The 18,240-nt window shown below is 46.4% G+C and overlaps 2 non-coding genes across 2 annotated transcripts; both read right to left on the bottom strand.

The window, feature by feature from the left end:
- Positions 1-12,086: 12,086 nt before the first annotated feature.
- Positions 12,087-12,158, bottom strand: Trnai-aau (transfer RNA isoleucine (anticodon AAU)). The gene has a single exon. It is a non-coding gene; the product is annotated as a tRNA-Ile (tRNA).
- Positions 12,159-18,168: 6,010 nt separating this feature from the next.
- Positions 18,169-18,240, bottom strand: Trnai-aau (transfer RNA isoleucine (anticodon AAU)). The gene has a single exon. It is a non-coding gene; the product is annotated as a tRNA-Ile (tRNA).

Here is an 18,240-nt window from a genome sequence, read left to right as displayed (position 1 = left end):
TAGCGGTACTCTTGTGTACTTCGTCCTTACGGTCGTCTGCATCATCAGACTTTAGCTGACAACACTTCATATTACCAGCTAATATTTGCAGCTATGGCGACAAATTACTGCTTGACTACACATCTGACACGTAACCGATGTGCTCTCCAAACAACAACACTTGCATTTCAGAACATGTCTTTCACACATGTCTACAAAATCACCTTCACCTTCACATACAGCTTCCTTGCGACTGACAGAGACGTAGGCAAAGTTTAAAGTTGCTATTTCCATTAAATCTCGTTAATCAGAAAAACGGTAATTTACACTTGCAGCGGAACAAAATTCCGTTCCGCCCAGCGTCTGGCTCGAACCCACGACCCTGGGATTAAGAGTCTGACGCTCTACCGACTGAGCTAGCCGGCTACCTCGGTGAATAACTGCCGGGTAGCACGTCACACAGTACTCGTTTGTGTTGGGTGGTCCCATACAGAATCTCTCCATGATGCCTAATGTTTTCCTAACGTCACACTCGTCACGTACTTCACTTTTATGTCATAATCATTTCTGAGAGGTAAAGAAATTGCATGACAACATGCAGAGCTAGTGGCGTCAAAATTAACGCACATACTTTATGTGACTCAAAAGCCGAACGAGTTACTTTCCGACGTTGTTTTAGATGTGCAAGTGATAGTCAAAACTCGCTGTGTCGGCACTCTGCCGACCATTTCGCTAGTTAACACCGGTCTTGTTGTGTGTGTTTCAAGCTCAAGAGCATCTCCAAGCAAAAAATGGTCAACAGCAACATTCAGACGGTTTCGTACTGCTCAATTGCTACATTAAAACGTTATGTTTCTTTTTCAGAACTGGAAAAACACAAGCGTGACAGCATTCGAACCTGTAATCTTCAGATCCGAAGTCCGACGCCTTATCCATTAGGCCACACGGTCACTGACGACCAACATTTACATGTATACGACTCATCTCGAAACGCTCACACCCCTGAGGATTTGTGTTTTCGTTCTACACAGCCGCTGCCCCTTGCTCTTTCCCACCCATTCGTTACATTCAACCTCTGACGAGACCGACCAAATATAGACTGTGAAACAAGACCACACACTTTGTGCATTCGGAATCGAAGGCAGGGCGTCCCTCGCCGCATTTGCTACGATTGCCATTTGCTACTTCTGCAGAAGCGGCGGCGGCGACGACGACGACGACGACGACGACGACGACGACGACGACGACGAATATCGCGAGAGGCTCTGAGATATGTGAGAAATACATCTATAAAATGTAATTCAGACTACCTCGTCCCACCTTATGCTGTACCGCTTTGGCAAATGCTTTATCTGCGCCATTCGCCTTAATCGCATCTGAGAGTGATTCTTAAAAAAACGCCTGTCGCTAATTGTTCGTCATCACAGGTACTGTTTGCTATACGGCCACGACGCGCAACTGATTTCCAAAATTCATCTTTCTCCTGTGAGGATGGAACTTACGACCGCTGGTTTATTAGACCAGTGCTCTACCACTGAGCTAAAGAGGCGCGGCCTAGCGGTACTCTTGTGTACTTCGTCCTTACGGTCGTCTGCATCATCAGACTTTAGCTGACAACACTTCATATTACCAGCTAATATTTGCAGCTATGGCGACAAATTACTGCTTGACTACACATCTGACACGTAACCGATGTGCTCTCCAAACAACAACACTTGCATTTCAGAACATGTCTTTCACACATGTCTACAAAATCACCTTCACCTTCACATACAGCTTCCTTGCGACTGACAGAGACGTAGGCAAAGTTTAAAGTTGCTATTTCCATTAAATCTCGTTAATCAGAAAAACGGTAATTTACACTTGCAGCGGAACAAAATTCCGTTCCGCCCAGCGTCTGGCTCGAACCCACGACCCTGGGATTAAGAGTCTGACGCTCTACCGACTGAGCTAGCCGGCTACCTCGGTGAATAACTGCCGGGTAGCACGTCACACAGTACTCGTTTGGGTTGGGTGGTCCCATACAGAATCTCTCCATGATGCCTAATGTTTTCCTAACGTCACACTCGTCACGTACTTCACTTTTATGTCATAATCATTTCTGAGAGGTAAAGAAATTGCATGACAACATGCAGAGCTAGTGGCGTCAAAATTAACGCACATACTTTATGTGACTCAAAAGCCGAACGAGTTACTTTCCGACGTTGTTTTAGATGTGCAAGTGATAGTCAAAACTCGCTGTGTCGGCACTCTGCCGACCATTTCGCTAGTTAACACCGGTCTTGTTGTGTGTGTTTCAAGCTCAAGAGCATCTCCAAGCAAAAAATGGTCAACAGCAACATTCAGACGGTTTCGTACTGCTCAATTGCTACATTAAAACGTTATGTTTCTTTTTCAGAACTGGAAAAACACAAGCGTGACAGCATTCGAACCTGTAATCTTCAGATCCGAAGTCCGACGCCTTATCCATTAGGCCACACGGTCACTGACGACCAACATTTACATGTATACGACTCATCTCGAAACGCTCACACCCCTGAGGATTTGTGTTTTCGTTCTACACAGCCGCTGCCCCTTGCTCTTTCCCACCCATTCGTTACATTCAACCTCTGACGAGACCGACCAAATATAGACTGTGAAACAAGACCACACACTTTGTGCATTCGGAATCGAAGGCAGGGCGTCCCTCGCCGCATTTGCTACGATTGCCATTTGCTACTTCTGCAGAAGCGGCGGCGGCGACGACGACGACGACGACGACGACGACGACGACGACGACGACGACGAATATCGCGAGAGGCTCTGAGATATGTGAGAAATACATCTATAAAATGTAATTCAGACTACCTCGTCCCACCTTATGCTGTACCGCTTTGGCAAATGCTTTATCTGCGCCATTCGCCTTAATCGCATCTGAGAGTGATTCTTAAAAAAACGCCTGTCGCTAATTGTTCGTCATCACAGGTACTGTTTGCTATACGGCCACGACGCGCAACTGATTTCCAAAATTCATCTTTCTCCTGTGAGGATGGAACTTACGACCGCTGGTTTATTAGACCAGTGCTCTACCACTGAGCTAAAGAGGCGCGGCCTAGCGGTACTCTTGTGTACTTCGTCCTTACGGTCGTCTGCATCATCAGACTTTAGCTGACAACACTTCATATTACCAGCTAATATTTGCAGCTATGGCGACAAATTACTGCTTGACTACACATCTGACACGTAACCGATGTGCTCTCCAAACAACAACACTTGCATTTCAGAACATGTCTTTCACACATGTCTACAAAATCACCTTCACCTTCACATACAGCTTCCTTGCGACTGACAGAGACGTAGGCAAAGTTTAAAGTTGCTATTTCCATTAAATCTCGTTAATCAGAAAAACGGTAATTTACACTTGCAGCGGAACAAAATTCCGTTCCGCCCAGCGTCTGGCTCGAACCCACGACCCTGGGATTAAGAGTCTGACGCTCTACCGACTGAGCTAGCCGGCTACCTCGGTGAATAACTGCCGGGTAGCACGTCACACAGTACTCGTTTGGGTTGGGTGGTCCCATACAGAATCTCTCCATGATGCCTAATGTTTTCCTAACGTCACACTCGTCACGTACTTCACTTTTATGTCATAATCATTTCTGAGAGGTAAAGAAATTGCATGACAACATGCAGAGCTAGTGGCGTCAAAATTAACGCACATACTTTATGTGACTCAAAAGCCGAACGAGTTACTTTCCGACGTTGTTTTAGATGTGCAAGTGATAGTCAAAACTCGCTGTGTCGGCACTCTGCCGACCATTTCGCTAGTTAACACCGGTCTTGTTGTGTGTGTTTCAAGCTCAAGAGCATCTCCAAGCAAAAAATGGTCAACAGCAACATTCAGACGGTTTCGTACTGCTCAATTGCTACATTAAAACGTTATGTTTCTTTTTCAGAACTGGAAAAACACAAGCGCGACAGCATTCGAACCTGTAATCTTCAGATCCGAAGTCCGACGCCTTATCCATTAGGCCACACGGTCACTGACGACCAACATTTACATGTATACGACTCATCTCGAAACGCTCACACCCCTGAGGATTTGTGTTTTCGTTCTACACAGCCGCTGCCCCTTGCTCTTTCCCACCCATTCGTTACATTCAACCTCTGACGAGACCGACCAAATATAGACTGTGAAACAAGACCACACACTTTGTGCATTCGGAATCGAAGGCAGGGCGTCCCTCGCCGCATTTGCTACGATTGCCATTTGCTACTTCTGCAGAAGCGGCGGCGGCGGCGACGACGACGACGACGACGACGAATATCGCGAGAGGCTCTGAGATATGTGAGAAATACATCTATAAAATGTAATTCAGACTGCCTCGTCCCACCTTATGCTGTACCGCTTTGGCAAATGCTTTATCTGCGCCATTCGCCTTAATCGCATCTGAGAGTGATTCTTAAAAAAACGCCTGTCGCTAATTGTTCGTCATCACAGGTACTGTTTGCTATACGGCCACGACGCGCAACTGATTTCCAAAATTCATCTTTCACCTGTGAGGATGGAACTTACGACCGCTGGTTTATTAGACCAGTGCTCTACCACTGAGCTAAAGAGGCGCGGCCTAGCGGTACTCTTGGGTACTTCGTCCTTACGGTCGTCTGCATCATCAGACTTTAGCTGACAACACTTCATATTACCGGCTAATATTTGCAGCTATGGCGACAAATTACTGCTTGACTACACATCTGACACGTAACCGATGTGCTCTCCAAACAACAACACTTGCATTTCAGAACATGTCTTTCACACATGTCTACAAAATCACCTTCACCTTCAAATACAGATTCCTTGCGACTGACAGAGACGTAGGCAAAGTTTAAAGTTGCTATTTCCATTAAATCTCGTTAATCAGAAAAACGGTAATTTACACCTGCAGCGGAAGAAAATTCCGTTCCGCCCAGCGTCTGGCTCGAACCCACGACCCTGGGATACGCTCTACCGACTGAGCTAGCCGGCTACCTCGGTGAATACCTGCCGGGTAGCACGTCACACAGTACTCGTTTGTGTTGGGTGGTCCCATACAGAATCTCTCCATGATGCCTAATGTTTTCCTAACGTCACACTCGTCACGTACTTCACTTTTATGTCATAATCATTTCTGAGAGGTAAAGAAATTGCATGACAACATGCACAGCTAGTCGCGTCAAAATTAACGCACATACTTTATGTGACTCAAAAGCCGAACGAGTTACTTTCCGACGTTGTTTTAGATGTGCAAGTGATAGTCAAAACTCGCTGTGTCGGCACTCTGCCGACCATTTCGCTAGTTAACACCGGTCTTGTTGTGTGTGTTTCAAGCTCAAGAGCATCTCCAAGCAAAAAATGGTCAACAGCAACATTCAGACGGTTTCGTACTGCTCAATTGCTACATTAAAACGTTATGTTTCTTTTTCAGAACTGGAAAAACACAAGCGTGACAGCATTCGAACCTGTAATCTTCAGATCCGAAGTCCGACGCTTTATCCATTAGGCCACACGGTCACTGACGACCAACATTTACATGTATACGACTCATCTCGAAATGCTCACACCCCTGAGGATTTGTGTTTTCGTTCTACACAGCCGCTGCCCCTTGCTCTTTCCCACCCATTCGTTACATTCAACCTCTGACGAGACCGACCAAATATAGACTGTGAAACAAGACCACACACTTTGTGCATTCGGAATCGAAGGCAGGGCGTCCCTCGCCGCATTTGCTACGATTGCCATTTGCTACTTCTGCAGAAGCGGCGGCGGCGGCGACGACGACGACGACGACGACGACGACGAATATCGCGAGAGGCTCTGAGATATGTGAGAAATACATCTATAAAATGTAATTCAGACTGCCTCGTCCCACCTTATGCTGTACCGCTTTGGCAAATGCTTTATCTGCGCCATTCGCCTTAATCGCATCTGAGAGTGATTCTTAAAAAAACGCCTGTCGCTAATTGTTCGTCATCACAGGTACTGTTTGCTATACGGCCACGACGCGCAACTGATTTCCAAAATTCATCTTTCTCCTCTGAGGATGGAACTTACGACCGCTGGTTTATTAGACCAGTGCTCTACCACTGAGCTAAAGAGGCGCGGCCTAGCGGTACTCTTGGGTACTTCGTCCTTACGGTCGTCTGCATCATCAGACTTTAGCTGACAACACTTCATATTACCGGCTAATATTTGCAGCTATGGCGACAAATTACTGCTTGACTACACATCTGACACGTAACCGATGTGCTCTCCAAACAACAACACTTGCATTTCAGAACATGTCTTTCACACATGTCTACAAAATCACCTTCACCTTCAAATACAGCTTCCTTGCGACTGACAGAGACGTAGGCAAAGTTTAAAGTTGCTATTTCCATTAAATCTCGTTAATCAGAAAAACGGTAATTTACACTTGCAGCGGAACAAAATTCCGTTCCGCCCAGCGTCTGGCTCGAACCCACGACCCTGGGATTAAGAGTCTGACGCTCTACCGACTGAGCTAGCCGGCTACCTCGGTGAATAACTGCCGGGTAGCACGTCACACAGTACTCGTTTGTGTTGGGTGGTCCCATACAGAATCTCTCCATGCTGCCTAATGTTTTCCTAACGTCACACTCGTCACGTACTTCACTTTTATGTCATAATCATTTCTGAGAGGTAAAGAAATTGCATGACAACATGCAGAGCTAGTGGCGTCAAAATTAACGCACATACTTTATGTGACTCAAAAGCCGAACGAGTTACTTTCCGACGTTGTTTTAGATGTGCAAGTAATAGTCAAAACTCGCTGTGTCGGCACTCTGCCGACCATTTCGCTAGTTAACACCGGTCTTGTTGTGTGTGTTTCAAGCTCAAGAGCATCTCCAAGCAAAAAATGGTCAACAGCAACATTCAGACGGTTTCGTACTGCTCAATTGCTACATTAAAACGTTATGTTTCTTTTTCAGAACTGGAAAAACACAAGCGTGACAGCATTCGAACCTGTAATCTTCAGATCCGAAGTCCGACGCCTTATCCATTAGGCCACACGGTCACTGACGACCAACATTTTCATGTATACGACTCATCTCGAAACGCTCACACCCCTGAGGATTTGTGTTTTCGTTCTACACAGCCGCTGCCCCTTGCTCTTTCCCACCCATTCGTTACATTCAACCTCTGACGAGACCGACCAAATATAGACTGAGAAACAAGACCACACACTTTGTGCATTCGGAATCGAAGGCAGGGCGACCCTCGCCGCATTTGCTACGATTGCCATTTGCTACTTCTGCAGAAGCGGCGGCGGCGGCGACGACGACGACGACGACGACGAATATCGCGAGAGGCTCTGAGATATGTGAGAAATACATCTATAAAATGTAATTCAGACTGCCTCGTCCCACCTTATGCTGTACCGCTTTGGCAAATGCTTTATCTGCGCCATTCGCCTTAATCGCATCTGAAAGTAATTCTTAAAAAAACGCCTGTCGCTAATTGTTCGTCATCACAGGTACTGTTTGCTATACGGCCACGACGCGCAACTGATTTCCGAAATTCATCTTTCTCCTGTGAGGATGGAACTTACGACCGCTGGTTTATTAGACCAGTGCTCTACCACTGAGCTAAAGAGGCGCGGCCTAGCGGTACTCTTGGGTACTTCGTCCTTACGGTCGTCTGCATCATCAGACTTTAGCTGACAACACTTCATATTACCGGCTAATATTTGCAGCTATGGCGACAAATTACTGCTTGGCTACACATCTGACACGTAACCGATGTGCTCTCCAAACAACAACACTTGCATTTCAGAACATGTCTTTCACACATGTCTACAAAATCACCTTCACCTTCAAATACAGATTCCTTGCGACTGACAGAGACGTAGGCAAAGTTTAAAGTTGCTATTTCCATTCAATCTCGTTAATCAGAAAAACGGTAATTTACACCTGCAGCGGAAGAAAATTCCGTTCCGCCCAGCGTCTGGCTCGAACCCACGAACCTGGGATTAAGAGTCCGACGCTCTACCGACTGAGCTAGCCGGCTACCTCGGTGAATACCTGCCGGGTAGCACGTAACACAGTACTCGTTTGTGTTGGGTGGTCCCATACAGAATCTCTCCATGATGCCTAATGTTTTCCTAACGTCACACTCGTCACGTACTTCACTTTTATGTCATAATCATTTCTGAGAGGTAAAGAAATTGCATGACAACATGCACAGCTAGTGGCGTCAAAATTAACGCACATACTTTATGTGACTCAAAAGCCGAACGAGTTACTTTCCGACGTTGTTTTAGATGTGCAAGTGATAGTCAAAACTCGCTGTGTCGGCACTCTGCCGACCATTTCGCTAGTTAACACCGGTCTTGTTGTGTGTGTTTCAAGCTCAAGAGCATCTCCAAGCAAAAAATGGTCAACAGCAACATTCAGACGGTTTCGTACTGCTCAATTGCTACATTAAAACGTTATGTTTCTTTTTCAGAACTGGAAAAACACAAGCGTGACAGCATTCGAACCTGTAATCTTCAGATCCGAAGCCCGACGCCTTATCCATTAGGCCACACGGTCACTGACGACCAACATTTACATGTATACGACTCATCTCGAAACGATCACACCCCTGAGGATTTGTGTTTTCGTTCTACACAGCCGCTGCCCCTTGCTCTTTCCCACCCATTCGTTACATTCAACCTCTGACGAGACCGACCAAATATAGACTGTGAAACAAGACCACACACTTTGTGCATTCGGAATCGAAGGCAGGGCGACCCTCGCCGCATTTGCTACGATTGCCATTTGCTACTTCTGCAGAAGCGGCGGCGGCGGCGACGACGACGACGACGACGACGAATATCGCGAGAGGCTCTGAGATATGTGAGAAATACATCTATAAAATGTAATTCAGACTGCCTCGTCCCACCTTATGCTGTACCGCTTTGGCAAATGCTTTATCTGCGCCATTCGCCTTAATCGCATCTGAAAGTAATTCTTAAAAAAACGCCTGTCGCTAATTGTTCGTCATCACAGGTACTGTTTGCTATACGGCCACGACGCGCAACTGATTTCCGAAATTCATCTTTCTCCTGTGAGGATGGAACTTACGACACCTGGTTTATTAGACCAGTGCTCTACCACTGAGCTAAAGAGGCGCGGCCTAGCGGTACTCTTGGGTACTTCGTCCTTACGGTCGTCTGCATCATCAGACTTTAGCTGACAACACTTCATATTACCGGCTAATATTTGCAGCTATGGCGACAAATTACTGCTTGGCTACACATCTGACACGTAACCGATGTGCTCTCCAAACAACAACACTTGCATTTCAGAACATGTCTTTCACACATGTCTACAAAATCACCTTCACCTTCAAATACAGATTCCTTGCGACTGACAGAGACGTAGGCAAAGTTTAAAGTTGCTATTTCCATTAAATCTCGTTAATCAGAAAAACGGTAATTTACACCTGCAGCGGAAGAAAATTCCGTTCCGCCCAGCGTCTGGCTCGAACCCACGACCCTGGGATTAAGAGTCCGACGCTCTACCGACTGAGCTAGCCGGCTACCTCGGTGAATACCTGCCGGGTAGCACGTCACACAGTACTCGTTTGTGTTGGGTGGTCCCATACAGAATCTCTCCATGATGCCTAATGTTTTCCTAACGTCACACTCGTCACGTACTTCACTTTTATGTCATAATCATTTCTGAGAGGTAAAGAAATTGCATGACAACATGCAGAGCTAGTGGCGTCAAAATTAACGCACATACTTTATGTGACTCAAAAGCCGAACGAGTTACTTTCCGACGTTGTTTTAGATGTGCAAGTGATAGTCAAAACTCGCTGTGTCGGCACTCTGCCGACCATTTCGCTAGTTAACACCGGTCTTGTTGTGTGTGTTTCAAGCTCAAGAGCATCTCCAAGCAAAAAATGGTCAACAGCAACATTCAGACGGTTTCGTACTGCTCAATTGCTACATTAAAACGTTATGTTTCTTTTTCAGAACTGGAAAAACACAAGCGTGACAGCATTCGAACCTGTAATCTTCAGATCCGAAGTCCGACGCCTTATCCATTAGGCCACACGGTCACTGACGACCAACATTTACATGTATACGACTCATCTCGAAACGCTCACACCCCTGAGGATTTGTGTTTTCGTTCTACACAGCCGCTGCCCCTTGCTCTTTCCCACCCATTCGTTACATTCAACCTCTGACGAGACCGACCAAATATAGACTGAGAAACAAGACCACACACTTTGTGCATTCGGAATCGAAGGCAGGGCGACCCTCGCCGCATTTGCTACGATTGCCATTTGCTACTTCTGCAGAAGCGGCGGCGGCGGCGACGACGACGACGACGACGACGAATATCGCGAGAGGCTCTGAGATATGTGAGAAATACATCTATAAAATGTAATTCAGACTGCCTCGTCCCACCTTATGCTGTACCGCTTTGGCAAATGCTTTATCTGCGCCATTCGCCTTAATCGCATCTGAAAGTAATTCTTAAAAAAACGCCTGTCGCTAATTGTTCGTCATCACAGGTACTGTTTGCTATACGGCCACGACGCGCAACTGATTTCCAAAATTCATCTTTCTCCTGTGAGGATGGAACTTACGACACCTGGTTTATTAGACCAGTGCTCTACCACTGAGCTAAAGAGGCGCGGCCTAGCGGTTTCTCTTGGGTACTTCGTCCTTACGGTCGTCTGCATCATCAGACTTTAGCTGACAACACTTCATATTACCGGCTAATATTTGCAGCTATGGCGACAAATTACTGCTTGGCTACACATCTGACACGTAACCGATGTGCTCTCCAAACAACAACACTTGCATTTCAGAACATGTCTTTCACACATGTCTACAAAATCACCTTCACCTTCAAATACAGATTCCTTGCGACTGACAGAGACGTAGGCAAAGTTTAAAGTTGCTATTTCCATTAAATCTCGTTAATCAGAAAAACGGTAATTTACACCTGCAGCGGAAGAAAATTCCGTTCCGCCCAGCGTCTGGCTCGAACCCACGACCCTGGGATTAAGAGTCCGACACTCTACCGACTGAGCTAGCCGGCTACCTCGGTGAATACCTGCCGGGTAGCACGTCACACAGTACTCGTTTGTGTTGGGTGGTCCCATACAGAATCTCTCCATGATGCCTAATGTTTTCCTAACGTCACACTCGTCACGTACTTCACTTTTATGTCATAATCATTTCTGAGAGGTAAAGAAATTGCATGACAACATGCACAGCTAGTGGCGTCAAAATTAACGCACATACTTTATGTGACTCAAAAGCCGAACGAGTTACTTTCCGACGTTGTTTTAGATGTGCAAGTGATAGTCAAAACTCGCTGTGTCGGCACTCTGCCGACCATTTCGCTAGTTAACACCGGTCTTGTTGTGTGTGTTTCAAGCTCAAGAGCATCTCCAAGCAAAAAATGGTCAACAGCAACATTCAGACGGTTTCGTACTGCTCAATTGCTACATTAAAACGTTATGTTTCTTTTTCAGAACTGGAAAAACACAAGCGTGACAGCATTCGAACCTGTAATCTTCAGATCCGAAGTCCGACGGCTTATCCATTAGGCCACACGGTCACTGACGACCAACATTTACATGTATACGACTCATCTCGAAACGCTCACACCCCTGAGGATTTGTGTTTTCGTTCTACACAGCCGCTGCCCCTTGCTCTTTCCCACCCATTCGTTACATTCAACCTCTGACGAGACCGACCAAATATAGACTGAGAAACAAGACCACACACTTTGTGCATTCGGAATCGAAGGCAGGGCGACCCTCGCCGCATTTGCTACGATTGCCATTTGCTACTTCTGCAGAAGCGGCGGCGGCGGCGACGACGACGACGACGACGACGAATATCGCGAGAGGCTCTGAGATATGTGAGAAATACATCTATAAAATGTAATTCAGACTGCCTCGTCCCACCTTATGCTGTACCGCTTTGGCAAATGCTTTATCTGCGCCATTCGCCTTAATCGCATCTGAAAGTAATTCTTAAAAAAACGCCTGTCGCTAATTGTTCGTCATCACAGGTACTGTTTGCTATACGGCCACGACGCGCAACTGATTTCCGAAATTCATCTTTCTCCTGTGAGGATGGAACTCACGACCGCTGGTTTATTAGACCAGTGCTCTACCACTGAGCTAAAGAGGCGCGGCCTAGCGGTACTCTTGGGTACTTCGTCCTTACGGTCGTCTGCATCATCAGACTTTAGCTGACAACACTTCATATTACCGGCTAATATTTGCAGCTATGGCGACAAATTACTGCTTGGCTACACATCTGACACGTAACCGATGTGCTCTCCAAACAACAACACTTGCATTTCAGAACATGTCTTTCACACATGTCTACAAAATCACCTTCACCTTCAAATACAGATTCCTTGCGACTGACAGAGACGTAGGCAAAGTTTAAAGTTGCTATTTCCATTAAATCTCGTTAATCAGAAAAACGGTAATTTACACCTGCAGCGGAAGAAAATTCCGTTCCGCCCAGCGTCTGGCTCGAACCCACGACCCTGGGATTAAGAGTCCGACGCTCTACCGACTGAGCTAGCCGGCTACCTCGGTGAATACCTGCCGGGTAGCACGTCACACAGTACTCGTTTGTGTTGGGTGGTCCCATACAGAATCTCTCCATGATGCCTAATGTTTTCCTAACGTCACACTCGTCACGTACTTCACTTTTATGTCATAATCATTTCTGAGAGGTAAAGAAATTGCATGACAACATGCACAGCTAGTGGCGTCAAAATTAACGCACATACTTTATGTGACTCAAAAGCCGAACGAGTTACTTTCCGACGTTGTTTTAGATGTGCAAGTGATAGTCAAAACTCGCTGTGTCGGCACTCTGCCGACCATTTCGCTAGTTAACACCGGTCTTGTTGTGTGTGTTTCAAGCTCAAGAGCATCTCCAAGCAAAAAATGGTCAACAGCAACATTCAGACGGTTTCGTACTGCTCAATTGCTACATTAAAACGTTATGTTTCTTTTTCAGAACTGGAAAAACACAAGCGTGACAGCATTCGAACCTGTAATCTTCAGATCCGAAGTCCGACGCCTTATCCATTAGGCCACACGGTCACTGACGACCAACATTTACATGTATACGACTCATCTCGAAACGCTCACACCCCTGAGGATTTGTGTTTTCGTTCTACACAGCCGCTGCCCCTTGCTCTTTCCCACCCATTCGTTACATTCAACCTCTGACGTGACCGACCAAATATAGACTGAGAAACAAGACCACACACTTTGTGCATTCGGAATCGAAGGCAGGGCGACCCTCGCCGCATTTGCTACGATTGCCATTTGCTACTTCTGCAGAAGCGGCGGCGGCGGCGACGACGACGACGACGACGACGACGACGACGACGACGACGAATATCGCGAGAGGCTCTGAGATATGTGAGAAATACATCTATAAAATGTAATTCAGACTGCCTCGTCCCACCTTATGCTGTACCGCTTTGGCAAATGCTTTATCTGCGCCATTCGCCTTAATCGCATCTGAAAGTAATTCTTAAAAAAACGCCTGTCGCTAATTGTTCGTCATCACAGGTACTGTTTGCTATACGGCCACGACGCGCAACTGATTTCCGAAATTCATCTTTCTCCTGTGAGGATGGAACTTACGACCGCTGGTTTATTAGACCAGTGCTCTACCACTGAGCTAAAGAGGCGCGGCCTAGCGGTACTCTTGGGTACTTCGTCCTTACGGTCGTCTGCATCATCAGACTTTAGCTGACAACACTTCATATTACCGGCTAATATTTGCAGCTATGGCGACAAATTACTGCTTGGCTACACATCTGACACGTAACCGATGTGCTCTCCAAACAACAACACTTGCATTTCAGAACATGTCTTTCACACATGTCTACAAAATCACCTTCACCTTCAAATACAGATTCCTTGCGACTGACAGAGACGTAGGCAAAGTTTAAAGTTGCTATTTCCATTAAATCTCGTTAATCAGAAAAACGGTAATTTACACCTGCAGCGGAAGAAAATTCCGTTCCGCCCAGCGTCTGGCTCGAACCCACGACCCTGGGATTAAGAGTCCGACGCTCTACCGACTGAGCTAGCCGGCTACCTCGGTGAATACCTGCCGGGTAGCACGTCACACAGTACTCGTTTGTGTTGGGTGGTCCCATACAGAATCTCTCCATGATGCCTAATGTTTTCCTAACGTCACACTCGTCACGTACTTCACTTTTATGTCATAATCATTTCTGAGAGGTAAAGAAATTGCATGACAACATGCAGAGCTAGTGGCGTCAAAATTAACGCACATACTTTATGTGACTCAAAAGCCGAACGAGTTACTTTCCGACGTTGTTTTAGATGTGCAAGTGATAGTCAAAACTCGCTGTGTCGGCACTCTGCCGACCATTTCGCTAGTTAACACCGGTCTTGTTGTGTGTGTTTCAAGCTCAAGAGCATCTCCAAGCAAAAAATGGTCAACAGCAACATTCAGACGGTTTCGTACTGCTCAATTGCTACATTAAAACGTTATGTTTCTTTTTCAGAACTGGAAAAACACAAGCGTGACAGCATTCGAACCTGTGATCTTCAGATACGAAGTCCGACGCCTTATCCATTAGGCCACACGGTCACTGACGACCAACATTTACATGTATACGACTCATCTCGAAACGCTCACACCCCTGAGGATTTGTGTTTTCGTTCTACACAGCCGCTGCCCCTTGCTCTTTCCCACCCATTCGTTACATTCAACCTCTGACGAGACCGACCAAATATAGACTGAGAAACAAGACCACACACTTTGTGCATTCGGAATCGAAGGCAGGGCGACCCTCGCCGCATTTGCTACGATTGCCATTTGCTACTTCTGCAGAAGCGGCGGCGGCGGCGACGACGACGACGACGACGACGAATATCGCGAGAGGCTCTGAGATATGTGAGAAATACATCTATAAAATGTAATTCAGACTGCCTCGTCCCACCTTATGCTGTACCGCTTTGGCAAATGCTTTATCTGCGCCATTCGCCTTAATCGCATCTGAAAGTAATTCTTAAAAAAACGCCTGTCGCTAATTGTTCGTCATCACAGGTACTGTTTGCTATACGGCCACGACGCGCAACTGATTTCCAAAATTCATCTTTCTCCTGTGAGGATGGAACTTACGACACCTGGTTTATTAGACCAGTGCTCTACCACTGAGCTAAAGAGGCGCGGCCTAGCGGTACTCTTGGGTACTTCGTCCTTACGGTCGTCTGCATCATCAGACTTTAGCTGACAACACTTCATATTACCGGCTAATATTTGCAGCTATGGCGACAAATTACTGCTTGGCTACACATCTGACACGTAACCGATGTGCTCTCCAAACAACAACACTTGCATTTCAGAACATGTCTTTCACACATGTCTACAAAATCACCTTCACCTTCAAATACAGCTTCCTTGCGACTGACAGAGACGTAGGCAAAGTTTAAAGTTGCTATTTCCATTAAATCTCGTTAATCAGAAAAACGGTAATTTACACCTGCAGCGGAAGAAAATTCCGTTCCGCCCAGCGTCTGGCTCGAACCCACGACCCTGGGATTAAGAGTCCGACGCTCTACCGACTGAGCTAGCCGGCTACCTCGGTGAATACCTGCCGGGTAGCACGTCACACAGTACTCGTTTGTGTTGGGTGGTCCCATACAGAATCTCTCCATGATGCCTAATGTTTTCCTAACGTCACACTCGTCACGTACTTCACTTTTATGTCATAATCATTTCTGAGAGGTAAAGAAATTGCATGACAACATGCAGAGCTAGTGGCGTCAAAATTAACGCACATACTTTATGTGACTCAAAAGCCGAACGAGTTACTTTCCGACGTTGTTTTAGATGTGCAAGTGATAGTCAAAACTCGCTGTGTCGGCACTCTGCCGACCATTTCGCTAGTTAACACCGGTCTTGTTGTGTGTGTTTCAAGCTCAAGAGCATCTCCAAGCAAAAAATGGTCAACAGCAACATTCAGACGGTTTCGTACTGCTCAATTGCTACATTAAAACGTTATGTTTCTTTTTCAGAACTGGAAAAACACAAGCGTGACAGCATTCGAACCTGTAATCTTCAGATCCGAAGTCCGACGGCTTATCCATTAGGCCACACGGTCACTGACGACCAACATTTACATGTATACGACTCATCTCGAAACGCTCACACCCCTGAGGATTTGTGTTTTCGTTCTACACAGCCGCTGCCCCTTGCTCTTTCCCACCCATTCGTTACATTCAACCTCTGACGAGACCGACCAAATATAGACTGAGAAACAAGACCACACACTTTGTGCATTCGGAATCGAAGGCAGGGCGACCCTCGCCGCATTTGCTACGATTGCCATTTGCTACTTCTGCAGAAGCGGCGGCGGCGGCGACGACGACGACGACGACGACGAATATCGCGAGAGGCTCTGAGATATGTGAGAAATACATCTATAAAATGTAATTCAGACTGCCTCGTCCCACCTTATGCTGTACCGCTTTGGCAAATGCTTTATCTGCGCCATTCGCCTTAATCGCATCTGAAAGTAATTCTTAAAAAAACGCCTGTCGCTAATTGTTCGTCATCACAGGTACTGTTTGCTATACGGCCACGACGCGCAACTGATTTCCGAAATTCATCTTTCTCCTGTGAGGATGGAACTTACGACACCTGGTTTATTAGACCAGTGCTCTACCACTGAGCTAAAGAGGCGCGGCCTAGCGGTACTCTTGGGTACTTCGTCCTTACGGTCGTCTGCATCATCAGACTTTAGCTGACAACACTTCATATTACCGGCTAATATTTGCAGCTATGGCGACAAATTACTGCTTGGCTACACATCTGACACGTAACCGATGTGCTCTCCAAACAACAACACTTGCATTTCAGAACATGTCTTTCACACATGTCTACAAAATCACCTTCACCTTCAAATACAGATTCCTTGCGACTGACAGAGACGTAGGCAAAGTTTAAAGTTGCTATTTCCATTAAATCTCGTTAATCAGAAAAACGGTAATTTACACCTGCAGCGGAAGAAAATTCCGTTCCGCCCAGCGTCTGGCTCGAACCCACGACCCTGGGATTAAGAGTCCGACACTCTACCGACTGAGCTAGCCGGCTACCTCGGTGAATACCTGCCGGGTAGCACGTCACACAGTACTCGTTTGTGTTGGGTGGTCCCATACAGAATCTCTCCATGATGCCTAATGTTTTCCTAACGTCACACTCGTCACGTACTTCACTTTTATGTCATAATCATTTCTGAGAGGTAAAGAAATTGCATGACAACATGCACAGCTAGTGGCGTCAAAATTAACGCACATACTTTATGTGACTCAAAAGCCGAACGAGTTACTTTCCGACGTTGTTTTAGATGTGCAAGTGATAGTCAAAACTCGCTGTGTCGGCACTCTGCCGACCATTTCGCTAGTTAACACCGGTCTTGTTGTGTGTGTTTCAAGCTCAAGAGCATCTCCAAGCAAAAAATGGTCAACAGCAACATTCAGACGGTTTCGTACTGCTCAATTGCTACATTAAAACGTTATGTTTCTTTTTCAGAACTGGAAAAACACAAGCGTGACAGCATTCGAACCTGTAATCTTCAGATCCGAAGTCCGACGGCTTATCCATTAGGCCACACGGTCACTGACGACCAACATTTACATGTATACGACTCATCTCGAAACGCTCACACCCCTGAGGATTTGTGTTTTCGTTCTACACAGCCGCTGCCCCTTGCTCTTTCCCACCCATTCGTTACATTCAACCTCTGACGAGACCGACCAAATATAGACTGAGAAACAAGACCACACACTTTGTGCATTCGGAATCGAAGGCAGGGCGACCCTCGCCGCATTTGCTACGATTGCCATTTGCTACTTCTGCAGAAGCGGCGGCGGCGGCGGCGACGACGACGACGACGACGAATATCGCGAGAGGCTCTGAGATATGTGAGAAATACATCTATAAAATGTAATTCAGACTGCCTCGTCCCACCTTATGCTGTACCGCTTTGGCAAATGCTTTATCTGCGCCATTCGCCTTAATCGCATCTGAAAGTAATTCTTAAAAAAACGCCTGTCGCTAATTGTTCGTCATCACAGGTACTGTTTGCTATACGGCCACGACGCGCAACTGATTTCCGAAATTCATCTTTCTCCTGTGAGGATGGAACTCACGACCGCTGGTTTATTAGACCAGTGCTCTACCACTGAGCTAAAGAGGC

Source organism: Schistocerca gregaria, chromosome X (assembly GCF_023897955.1).
Source record: "Schistocerca gregaria isolate iqSchGreg1 chromosome X, iqSchGreg1.2, whole genome shotgun sequence".
NCBI classification, from domain to species: domain Eukaryota; kingdom Metazoa; phylum Arthropoda; class Insecta; order Orthoptera; family Acrididae; genus Schistocerca; species Schistocerca gregaria.
The sequence above is the reverse complement of the archived record's forward strand: the minus strand, read 5'-3'. Positions and strand labels throughout refer to the sequence as shown.